Source organism: Gavia stellata, chromosome 2 (genome assembly GCF_030936135.1).
Source record: "Gavia stellata isolate bGavSte3 chromosome 2, bGavSte3.hap2, whole genome shotgun sequence".
Classification (NCBI taxonomy): domain Eukaryota; kingdom Metazoa; phylum Chordata; class Aves; order Gaviiformes; family Gaviidae; genus Gavia; species Gavia stellata.
The window spans coordinates 71,149,666-71,162,711 of NC_082595.1; positions in this window are offsets into that span (position 1 = coordinate 71,149,666).

The following is a 13,046-nucleotide window of genomic DNA, read 5'->3' on the forward strand; positions in this document are numbered from 1 at the left end:
AAACCCAATCAGTTGTTACTTATTTAACCAATATGTGGACATCACTTCGTGAAATGATTTTGGAAAGTGACAAAGGGAGCTGCCCCGTGCCACCTGCTCTTCAGAGAAGAGCTCTGCATTTCTGCTCTTGGCTCAGCCATGGCTGCATCACTACCAGGCTACTCTCTCAGGGTGCAGACAGCCTCTAATGCCTCCTCAGACATGAAATAATTACTTGTTATATAAAGGTTGCTGCCTACTTCTCATGTATATTCGGTGTCTTCAGAGTCTTGTTTCAGTCCTCGCTCTCACGCTGCACTGCAGCTCTCTGACTGGAACAATTTACATGAGTTTTGGTGTATCATGAGAGAGAGCACCCAAAATGTCTGTCTGAGCCCAGACGTGGGCCCCAGCTCGCCAGCCATCCCTGCTGTTACCCTTCACCCTGCAGCCCCCGGCTTGGATCTCCCAAGGAGCTTATGCTTTCCTACATATGCCCCATCAACAGCAGCAGACTGTCGTGAGTAAAATCAGACCAAAAGGCAGTAATTAGCGATTGAGAGGTGGTAAGGAGCAGGTATAAGTGAGCATTTTTGCCCATTTCAGTGCAAGGCTAGCAGTTTAACTCAAAGCATCCCCTGCAGTGGTTTAAGCTGTTAGTGCCTGACTTTGTACTGAAAAGAAGAGGGAGGACTTGCAGGCAGTCGCAGCAGAGAAGCATTCTGAGTAGCTATCTCCACTCAGTTACCTTATCTAGGCTGAGAAGTATGTGTGAGTGACTCAAGCCTGTGCAGTGTACATTCAAGCAGGTAAGTTAAAACCACTGGCAATTAAAAATAAGGTCCCTGGCTTTGCAGTGGGAGAGTGGAGATGTCACACAAGTGCTGAGGCTCAGCTGAGAGGCAGCAGCTAACAACTGAAAGACAGGACATGACTATGGAGTAAGCTGGACACAGTAACGTGGGGTCAGGGAGCTCCCAGGCCTGAATCCCAGCACTCAGGTGTGGGCTAAAAAACCCTCTTAGACATGACCACAGTTCATTCAGGAAGCCTCATGAGTCTTACGGACTGCAGCTCCCTGAATGACTGAAGGGCCAAAGGCAAATGCAGCTGATGCAAAAGAAATTTTCTAGAAGTCATAATTTCAATTTTTTCTTTGCCTTTTTCTCTTGGTTCATTTTTTCCTTCTCTATCATTTTGTAACCTCCTGTCTGTGCAAAGAGAAAGGTTGCAATTCTCGTGTTTGCTGTAGCTCTGAATTTCAAAGTTTCAGTTAATTCTTGTTTTCTAGTTCTCATTAATAGATTACAGATGACTTTTTCATTAATTATCATCTATTTAACTTCCTAACTTATTTTTCTGGGAAGTAAATACTTTCCTGACCTGTTCCAGTCTTGTTTTAATGCTTAGCCAAATATCTTAAGGCCATGAAGGAAAAAACAAAAAGCTCAACATCTGCTGAAAAGGTTGCAAGGGTGAATAAACTCTAATAGCTTCTAATGAGCTTCTAGAAATGCATTGCATAAGGAGCAATGAATAAATCCCAGTCCTTAAACCATTACTTATAAGACTATCCTGGTCAGTTACTTAATTCAGTTACAGACAGGAGTAAATTCAGATGCAGGATGTATTATCAGCTACTTTTAAAATGCCTCCTACAGTGACATATCTCTCTCTTTTCAAGCAACCATTAACCGGGCTCAACACACAGCCTGCTTTTATGCATTACTGGTGCAATTCACATTGGGAGCTTGTAGGACTGGAAGGAGTCCCTCACCATAGCTGAAATTCTCCATCATTTTTGTGCACTGCTTGGCTGCCCCATAGCTCCACAGAGGCAAATTGAGCAGGCACGTGTAGGAGCTCACTTGCGACCTGCACCCAAAGGCTCCTTTGGTGACGCAGCTCAGCCCCGCCCCTGGAATTGAGCAGTACAAGGGCAGGTTCTGAGGTCAAGCAGAGCATCTGGTAGCTGTACAGGTGTAGAAAGAAGTGTCACTATCATTCCCCAACTCATTGGCCAAAGCAGTGGCATGGAAATTGCTGCAGAGTAATCCCTTCTCTTTGCCTCGGACTTCAATTTCTCCTCTTCGGGTTGCCTGCAGTTCAGCCACATATATCTATCTGCCATGCTCAGGCCTTCTACAAGTAAATGCAACACCAGGAAAGTCAATAGAGTTTCATTCACTTACAATAGAAGTGAATTTAGCCATAAATCGATAATGAAAAGCGAAACATTCCTTACGTGCCTGTTCTTGTAGCTGTCCTTCATCTGAAGAGTTCAACCCCACTTAGAGAATCAATGTATTGATAGAAAGTAAACTGTGTTTTCAATGAAACTGAAGATGTGAGCAGATTCAGCATTGTATGATTATTAATTTCCAAAGTTAGCCACAAGCTTTTAACAGTTTCTATTAAATCTCCAAAGGAAATTGAAGAACTTGGATAATTATCAAAAAATGCTGTATTAAAATACTCTCATCCATCCCTTTACATGTGCAGAAGCAACTTGGCATATTCGTAGGGCAAGCAAGGATATACTGTTGACTGCAAGCAATGATGCTTCACTGCCTCCTATTTCTGGGATAGCGCTAAGCTCATTCTGCCACCTTGTGTGATCAACATATATTACAGCACAATCACATTTTCAGGTGCATATTTCTTATTCCACTTCAGTAGGTCTCGCCTCTTATTTAGCACTACTCAAAGCCCAGAGTCAGTTGAACTATGTTGAGACAACAACTCATCTCTGATATTTTAATATGGATTGTCAGGATGAACCAAATTTAATATTTTATTCATACTCCACCTCCCAAAAAGACACTTATTTTTAATAATTAGAGCAGTGAATAATTCTTACCAATTATATGAAAGAATGCACATTTCTGTTAGCTTATCATTAGATTGTGCTCCTCTTGAACGTATAACGTTCTTGAAATGATTTGCTAAATAATGCCTGGGAATAGTTTTAGCCCATATCATCCATTCAAAGCAATTAGTTGAAAAAAACCCGAGTTTTTCAAAACTTGAGTTGTGTGACTAGCCACTTTTTGTCTTATGGCCTATTTCGCCTTTATAGAAATAGTTTCTTCATGCTTACCCTGATGGGAAAACTGTGACTGTTTGTTAGAAAAACATTTGGGTTGTAAAATGATTGTGGAAAGCAAATAAAAAGGTAGTCTTTCAGAAAGTTTCCCCTCTGTTTTCTCAATGTTCCTCATTTCTGCTGCTAAGTTCAGTCATGGCAATATGAAAAAAAATTCAAAAAAAGTTAAAAAAAAGCAAAAGCCTTTAGTGAAAACCCCGGTTAAAGCTTGTTGGATAAAAATATTTGATGCTTTGATTAGCTGAATGAATTCAACTCTCTTGTTCTGGAAACAGGGAAAGCATTCCTGAGGTTCATCTACAAAAACCTTCTGAATCTTTAGATCAGACTATCATGAGAAGCTCCACAAGGGATTCAGACACCCAGCAATGACTGCTGGTACAATGCGAAAATCAATAACGCTACATGACATTGGTGCCTATGGATGTCATGTCCCTTATGAGTACTAGCAAATGCCCACGCACCCCGTAGGTACCGAAACATATAAACGCGACACCAGCTGTGTCCAGAAAAGCTCCCAGTATAAAGGGGCATTTCCCCTTGTTCACAGGAAGGCACTCAGCACATCCAGGTTTTAAATGCCTGTAAGCTTGTGCGCACTGATCTGCTGGTAAACGAAGGTGACAGAAAGTAGGAAGCAGAGAAAACAATTATCAAAAGCTCCTCCTAAATCGTACAGACGCAGACACTAACATCTATTATTGCCTTATGCTCTACAGATATGGAACTACATTTCTTATCTAAGAAGTGAACTATGGCTCAGACTTAATTAACCAGAACTGCAATGACCATAAGATCTATGCTAAGAACAGAGCCTATGCAGTCAAAGCAAAACTCATTCCTGTAGTCTAGTTTTAATGTCTTTCACACAGGGAAATAATTATACCTAAAAGCTGATGTCTCCACTTCATACTTATGGAATACAATTCATCTTATAATATCTCATCATCACCTTAAATTGTGGTTGTGGTCAGAAAACTGTTTATGTTAACATCACACCATTTTACTCACCATACACTGATCCCCAGTCCTTCCATCAGGAGAAATAATTGAGGCAGAAAGATTCACAGTGGGTTTAATAAGAACCAGGCAAAGTATATCCACCAGATACAAATTTAAAAAAGTATGCAGTTTGCATGTCTGAGAAAGCGTTAATAAATTTGGAATTTGCCGGATAATTTCAGGCTATCCGCCCCCCCCCCCCCCAATTAATAACAAAAGTAATTTCAGAAAAATCTCTTTTGTTTCCCAACTCATTCTGTACAAAATTTTGACCTCTCTTCTAGAAGTTGGTCTGTTTAAAAAGGATTAAAAAAAAATTATTTAAAAACAAAACTGAAAATTTTGCCTCTGACTATATGTTTCAGGCTGACCCAGAGAGGTAAATCATATTAAAGCATTTTTTCCAATCACCTACTGATTAAAAAGTACAACCTTCAAAATATTTTACACATAGTTCTAATTTCAAAGGACTTTGGCTCAAGTTCCAAAAGCACAGAGCAGCCCTAAAATGTGCATAATCAGCCTGGGTATAAGGCAGCATACGTTAAAGGGACCTGGAAAGTTTGAATCCCTGTACAGGCTCTTGCAGAGCCTTTGGCAAGTAATTTCATTTTCTTATATCTCTATTTCCCTGTCTATTAAGTCACGGCAATAATATCTACTTTCCCTGAAGAGGTGACAGTAATTAAGTCAATGTTTTGCATAACACTTTCAAGATGCAAATCTCTACATTAAAGTTCTAAGTACTATTATTATTATCATCATTATCACTGATTATCGTTAAGCTAAAGCTACTGTTTAATGCTGTATGTTCTCTTCTCGTTCTGAGAAATACATTCAACTGCCATTGTAAGCTAATTATACCATCTACTCTTAAGTGTAGGAGTACAAAAGCATACCTTCTGCTGCATTTGCAGTCTGTTCCCTCTTTCAAATACTCTTTGTGTAAAGGAGAGTATATTCTTAACTAATGCCTTAAGGAAGTTTGCACAGTATTGCCAAATTAGCTCATTGCAATTAGTATCTTCAGTTTCTCCGCAATCCCAGGAAAATAGCAGGAGCCACAAACGCAGTTAATAATGATGACTTTGTAAAACAGAACTGGAGGCTAGTATTGAAAGGGCTGTCAAAGAGCAAAAGGCTGCGTTTGAAATGACCTTTAAATCCTCTGCGACTCCTGCAGGGGATAAAAAGTAACAGGAGGGACCAAAAAGGCTTTTCCAGCTCACCACATTTCGCCAGGTCAAAGAAACATTTGTAATGAATAAATAAATAGGTAATTCATCCCCCAGCTGTTTCAGCATCTTCTCCGATGTGAACACAGGTAGGAAGCAGGTCTGTGAAGCTGGATGAGTTTCAGAGACCTGTAAAACAGTCAGAGAACGGAGCTTAGAGAACTGAGCTCGAGTTGCTCGTTATGCAGAGCAGAAAGGAACAGAAATTTGCCCACAGGGCTGCAGATGCAACGTGTATCTGTGAACCATAAGGCTTTAAAATGCCGATGTCAAAACTAGTGTTTCCTAAAATCAGCCTGACTCAGTTTTTTCCGGTTTTTCTCAAGAGAACACGCAGCGATGCGATGCCACCCTGCCTGCCCACTGATGCAGTCAGCTGCGAAGCTCAATGTGTATGAGCTTCCAGATGTCTGGGCACAAAAATGGCCAATACTCAGTGTACTTCAAAGCCTACCTGTGACAAAAATAGACACGCACACATAGACACAGAGCAAAGAGGTGGTATGTCACATCTTGGCATGCAGCCATGGAGAAAACCACTCCTCTCCTTGTGATAATTGTGTGTTATGGCAATGCATTAGTCTAAATAAAAAAGATATTTTTTAATGGATATTGAAATTTTACAACTGTCAGCCTTGAAAGAACCTCTTCAAGATGAGGCATTTTGTAACAACACAGTATTTTGCATTTATATAATCTTTCTGTCTAAGCTTATCAACACAAAAATATTTCTGAAGTCAAATAATTAAAAGTGCATGGAAATCCTGAGAGGCAAAGTAAATGTTACTTTTTATAGGGAGGGAAACTAAAACCTAGAGGCTAAAATCTGCATTTGATCTTACCTGGTGGGATTGGACGTCTAACAGCCTGTAGTCTGAGTCCTGTCAGATCCACCAACCATTTGAAGATCACTGTGGCTCCAGCCTCCTCCATGTGCTGGGGAATTTCTGTGCTGCAAGCGAGACTTTCTACTGTGGCCCCAGTCTCACCCATACCGGAGGGCATTCAGATGCCGCTGCAATGCTCATCAGGATCCAGGATGCCAGGCAGGCACTTCCAAGCTGGTAATCTAGACACAGCCTGAGTGGCTGCCCTCCATAACACAGGGACTGGAAGGAAGGCTTTCCTCTCCCGAAAACACCTTTCTGTCAACTAATGTGACACCCTGTTCTTCCCTGTGGGAGGACATTCAACAGATATTTGCTCAACCATCATGAGCAAAAGATGCTAATGAACCTTTTCTAAAGGAGGAGAAGGGGTAAATTACTTCCTTAATGTAAAGAAGGGGTTGAGAAATGAATGAACAGTATTAAATGACATTAATACCTGAGATAATGGAACAAAAGTCATTAAACACACACACACATATACATACTCATTTGTCCATCTTCTCTTTGGTTTTCTTTAGGTCTTGAAGGAAAAGGAAAGCTATCCTGAGGTGGGGTGGAACTGGCTGTTGGCATAAAAAACTTTTCATAATAGCAACAGGAAAAAGCCAGGAAAAGAATGGGCTGCAAGAAGGGAATTCTTCATATAAATGGCACCTGCATGGCCATCCAGTGCTATCAGTCACTATACTTTAGGTGGACAAGGTTTATCACACAGAATCACTAAGGTTGGAAAAGACCTGTAAGATCATCAAGTCCAACCATCAGCTAACACCACCATGCCCACTAAACCATGTCCCACAATGCCTTGTCCACACGTTCCTTGAACACCTCCAGTGATGGTGACTCCACCACTTCCCTGGGCAGCCTGTTCCAGTGCTTCACCACTCTCTCAGTAAAGAAATTTTTCCTAATATCCAGTCTGAACCTCCCCTGGTGCAGCTTGAGGCCGTTTCCTCTTGTCCTGTTGCTAGTCACTTGGGAGAAGAGGCCAACACCCACCTCTCTGCAACCCCCTTTTAGGTAGTTGTAGAGAGCGATAAGGTCTCCCCTCAGACTCCTCTTCTCCAGACTGAACAACCCCAGCTCCCTCAGCCGCTCCTCATAAGACTTGTGCTCCAGACCCCTCACCAGCTTCGTCGCCCTTCTCTGGACACGCTCCAGCACCTCAATGTCCTTCTTGTAGTGAGGGGCCCAAACTGAACACAGCATTCGAGGTGCGGCCTCACCAGAGCCGAGTACGGGGACACGATCACCTCCCTACTCCTGCTGGCCACACTGTTTCTGATACAGGCCAGGATGCCGTTGGCCTTCTTGGCCACCTGGGCACACCGCTGGCTCATATTCAGCCGGCTGTCAACCAACACCCCCAGGTCCTTTTCTGCAGGGCAGCTTTCCAGCCACTCATCCCCAAGCCTGTAGCGTTGCCTGGCGTTGTTGTGACCCAAGTGCAGGACCCGGCATTTGGCCTTGTTGAACATCATACAACTGGCCTGGGCCCATCGATCCAGCCTGTCCAGATCCCTCTGCAGAGCCTTCCTACCCTCGAGCAGATCAACACTCCCGCCCAACTTGGTGTCATCTGTGAACTTGCTGAGGGAGCACTCAATCCCCAGTGTGGGTAAGTCAGTGTGGCTTCTTGTTGCACGTCTATGTGAGGCATTTATTCTTCTTGCTAAAACATAGCTTTCCAGGAGCAGCCTAATTCTCCCCAGATAAGAATTCCAAGAAACTACTTAGAAACATTATTTCTGTCAGGTGGCTTTCTACTGCCTTTGTTTCCTTGCCTGGTATTTTTAAACTAAGTTTAAGCATTACTACATAATTTTAAAAGATAACAAAGGGCAGGTAGTATCCAACTGTTCAATAACATCTGAGATGGTATCCGTTTGTTAAAATTGAAAACACTGAATTTTGCCAGCTAGAAAGTTGTGTACTCGTGGATAGCAATGCAATCAACCTACTGACAAGCTGCAAAATACCATTTATTACACAATATCACATGTCTTATCATATAATAATATAAGAAAGTATTTATCGCTGCACTTAAAAATTTTGTAGCTCCAGTTCCCAGACAAAACATCATTGTAATTTCTTGTTTTACTACTTCATTTTTTCTCTTTTAAGTAACATTTGAATAGGCTCAGAAATGGCTGGAATTTCCAAATCTAACATCTGCCAAATCTGCAAAACCCCTGGACATTTGTATCTCACTCATTCTGCTCCTCAAAGCTTCAGACTGATAGTACTGGAAATTAAATTGACCCATTTATTCATCACTGTAGCAGGGCTTAAACCTCAGCAACATGATTGCCATCATGTCGGTGCTACCAGTGACCTAAGTCTTGAGTTTCAGAGATTGCCCAAGCAACACTCGATAATAAGTGGCAAAACATTATTACTTCCTTTGGTACTCATTATAAAAACATTAATTGGGGTGAAAGGTAATCCACTTCATATGCTAAGTCATGGATCTTCTCTAAGGGTGGACAAGGGGGATTGCAAGAATAAGTATGTCATGGTGATTTGTTGCCACAAAATTTCCTTAAAGTTTGAATGAATGGACGACTACTAGGGGGTGGCACAAGGAATAACATTCTTTTGACTTAAATTATCCAGATCTGGTCTGAAAGGTCACCATCAAAATGAGAACACAACACAGAAAAGAGATGAGCTCCAAAGGAATGTCAGTACAATTTATGCAAAACATTATTTCCACTATCTTGTTTTGAATAGTTTTATTTTATTTATTTTAGGGAATCATTCCATGGCTCACACACTGCAGCTACTTAAAATTCACAGTCTTTTTACCACCCCATTCTTAATGTCTCTCCCTTTCAAGAACTGTTTTCATACTACAAAAAAAAAAAAAAAAAAAAAAGAAAGAAAGAAAAAATCCCCACCAATTTGCTTTGGTTTGACTCCTGTGGCAGAAAAGCATTAAACTCACAGCCAGACAGCTGTTTCTCCCCCTCTCGAGTGTTGTCACCCTGCCTCTTTAAGCTCTGTTTTATCAGTTGCATAGAGGGTTTTTTTCTTCATTTCAAAGAGCACATTAAACTCTCATTACCAGTAAGGGGAATTAGGCATGCACAGTTAGAAAGTGAAAAGAAAATTTTTTAAAAATCCTGCACTATATAAGTAAAGAAGCAGGATTCCCCTGACAAATGTGTGTTCACAAAGAAATATCACTGCAGGTAACAAATAGGCTCCCTTGGCTAAGTCAGATATAATTTCCAAAATTTCCTCAAAGCGGGCGCTCTTGTGGAGACATTTCAGCAGGAAAAATGGATTCTGCTCAGCCTGGGTTTATCCTGAAATTTTGGACTTTCATCTTTACAGAACAATAATGTTTGAAAAAACAAAAATTTAAATTAAATCCCAAGCCTCATAAGGAGGCATATCGGGGGCCAGCTACTGGCAGGGCTGGAGAGAGTGCTGCTGCCAAATGGAAAATGTGAGCTGGCAAGTGGACCTGAAATCTTAGATTTTGAACTTGGCAAATCTGAAAAGTCTTGGCATTTGGTTACAGATCCTGGAATGTGAAGCTTGCAAACAAGTTTTTCCCCATAAGAGTATAAAAAGCACCTTTAATATCTATAAAGGAAACTTCCATCTACCCTTCTTATAAACAGCACTGGTGTGTTTTGCACAGTATGAAGGAGCTTTTAGAAATGTGTTGATTTTGCCTAGAAATCCTATCTTCATTTGTCTTGCTTTGTGTCTCATGTGGGCCCCTGTGACTTTTTGACCCTCCAGTAAATTTTAGCATCATTCAAGAAGGTCAAACAGTCAGGGAAAGCAAAAATGGATTAAAAAAGAAAGAGCTGCAGTGGATAGGGAATTATCAGCATAAGCTTTATTAGATATTTCAAATGCCGCAGACTTTAATGGCAGCAAACTTTTGAAAGTTCAGCCTCTTCTTTTACTGGTATAAGGGGATGCAGTTGATTTTCCACCTGATCTTTAATATCATTAATCAGAACAGCTACCCAAGTCTTTCTGCAAAGTTATATGGACTATTTACATTATTTTAAATTTATTTTTAAAATATGATTTAAAAAAAATTTAAATATTATAAAACCAGTTTCCTAGTGTTTCCCTGTACCCTTCCTGGCAGAATAGTCATGACGTTACTTGCATCTCCATGCTCAGCTTGGCCAGAATCCTCTCTGCATTTGCTGGTTCTCTCTTTTCCTTTTTTTTCTCTTTTGCAGGTTAGAGGGGGAGCAGGCAGTACAGACAAATCACAGCTTTGAAAATAAATAAAGGAGTGGTTGCAGTCCATTTAATAGTAACATATTCTCCCTATTAATATTGTAACTGTCATCTTTACCAGCATTATAGCTGGACTTTAAGCACATAAGAGACACAAGTTCTTTCATAAGTCACGTCTCCTATAATTTGCTTACATGCAGTGAGCAATTTATTCCGTTAATATCTTGTTCTTTTGAGCTATTGAGAAGTTGGAGTTTAAAACCACTGAAAAGAAGCCCAAGACATAAGGTGCAAGGGAATGTTAAAAATTGTTCTGTAGCCGAGCCAACCCCCCTCGGACCCCGCATGTGCAGAAAGTCTCCAGCCCATGAATCATCTGTATACTATGTTGTGGTCCACCGTGCAAGCTGTAGAGAAACACATGCCAAACACTGATCTCCAAAGCCTCAGACAGCTTAGTCGGTATAAATTATCTCTTAGGATGAATTATTCTGTCTTGATTTGAGAATTTGACACTCTCTCCATTTGTAACTTGTTTTCTTCATCCTTTGCATGCGTTAGCACGGTGCTAGGATTATTTAAAATCACAAGAGATGCATTCCCGTTAGTTTGGAAGGTTATTTCATGTAAGTATTTCCTTGTTTCTTAATATTCCTTTATACAGGGGGGTTTTTTCCTCATATATCCTGAAAAAGGAAAAGAAAATGGCATAAGCACCGTATAATGTTTCAGCCTTTCTTTCTTTTTCTCTCTTACCTTTACAAGACCACAGTATTACCATTCATTCTTCTCATTCATTTGAAGCTACATTTTTTTAAATTTCTGTTTGGATTTCCTAGATAAGATATGCATACCTTCCAATCAAAACTGCTTACTGTCCGTGCATCTGAGACATACGTACTTTTAATAAGATGAAAATTAAATTTGATGTCACACCCCTAGTTCAGCAAATCAGAGAAGACCTGTTCTGACTCCTGGTCGAAGCGTTCTGCCGAAACCAAACTGAGAGTGCTGGCCATGCTAGCTCCTGTAAGGCTGCCTCTGCGGTGCAGAGACAGCAAGCTTCTCACCCGGGTCTCCCAAGGATTCATAGTTGATTTAGGATTCAAATCCTTTTCTCCATCTCTCTCCTGAGGATTTCCCTTTCACGAGAGAAATCTCCTGCTGGTGCAGAACTACTGTACTGGAACTCGCACCGTCCCCCTGCCAGCTACGGGGCTGGGGAGATGCTCTCCAAGATGGTAAACTGACGTTTCTAAGGAGGATCTTTCACTCACTGGCTCAGAGGCACTAATTTAAAGGAGTGCCTAGCTACAGTATGATTTATCAGCAAAGACTACTAAGAAAATAATGGGCATTTAAAAGATGACATATTCCAGAAATTATCTGTATAGCAACCTGCTCCAAATTCCCGTTGGATTCGGCAGAAGTTCAGCCAGGCTGCAGGTAATGGCAGACTTGGCCAGAGCTGTTGGACTTTGGGGTCCATTAAAGTCCTGAGTGCATTTCCATGAGAAAAAAAATACTGTTTTATTTTCATTTATTTATCAGGCAATGCCTTGCCACCACAACACCAAAAGGAAATACAATTTCCAGACTAATGAATATCAGGGATAAATGGCCTCTCCGTTTAAAGGCTAGTCTCTGGTGCTCTTTAGCTAACCTTGGTCCCTAAAAAAGGTACACCCTACTGAGCTTCCCTGAAAGCCAACATCATGATGAGGGGGACAGCAAAGTGAGAATACAAAATAACTGTAAAGGTCAGTTGTTAACTTACCCAGTTAGTCAGACAGGTTGGAGGCAATACGACTTGGTAGAAAAAAGATACAAGTGCCACAAGACAACTTACTGATACATAAAAAGATAAAGGTACCGCAAGATGATAACCTGGCATTATCACACTTTATTCTTTAAAATATCTATTGTTAAATACACCCTGAAACCAACATTTGGAAATGGAAGAGCTTGACAAAGAATTTAGGTGCTCTCTGCTTCATCATATATAGGATCTTGTACATGACCAACATGAAAGTCAGCTGCCGCACAGCTGCCACACAGACCTTTGATGCTGTGTGTGCCCTCCAGTGCAGACACGTCCGTACGCAAAGACGGTTGCACTTGACAGACAGTCGTTCTGGACTTGCATGCATAAGTTCAGATGCAGAAGCCGTAAAACATTGTAAACCACACTTCACAAGTTCACACGGCAGAAACTATTCGGCGGATTTGACGATTGTTTAAGGCGCTCTAAAAACAGATGGAAACATGATGTCTTCTCACAAGTTTCATTCCCACATTACTGCCACAGATGGTGCTCTCACCTCTTTGAAGAATAGATCTTTTTTCTTACAGAAGCAATAACAGGATACAAAATATTTCACATTACCGCTGACGTAACTGATCTCAAGGAATTACTGCTGAGACATTGCAGTCTTCTGCCGTTTTTTGATCTCTTCCCCTCCCAGAACATATTCTGTTTCTCCATTTAATCCTCTTCCATTCACTACCAACAACAGACAGGGACACACATTGAAATATCAAGTCAGTTATTTACATATATTTTTCTTCTCAGAAAGTCCATATACCCCTAATACAGTGACATTCATAGAATCACTCAGT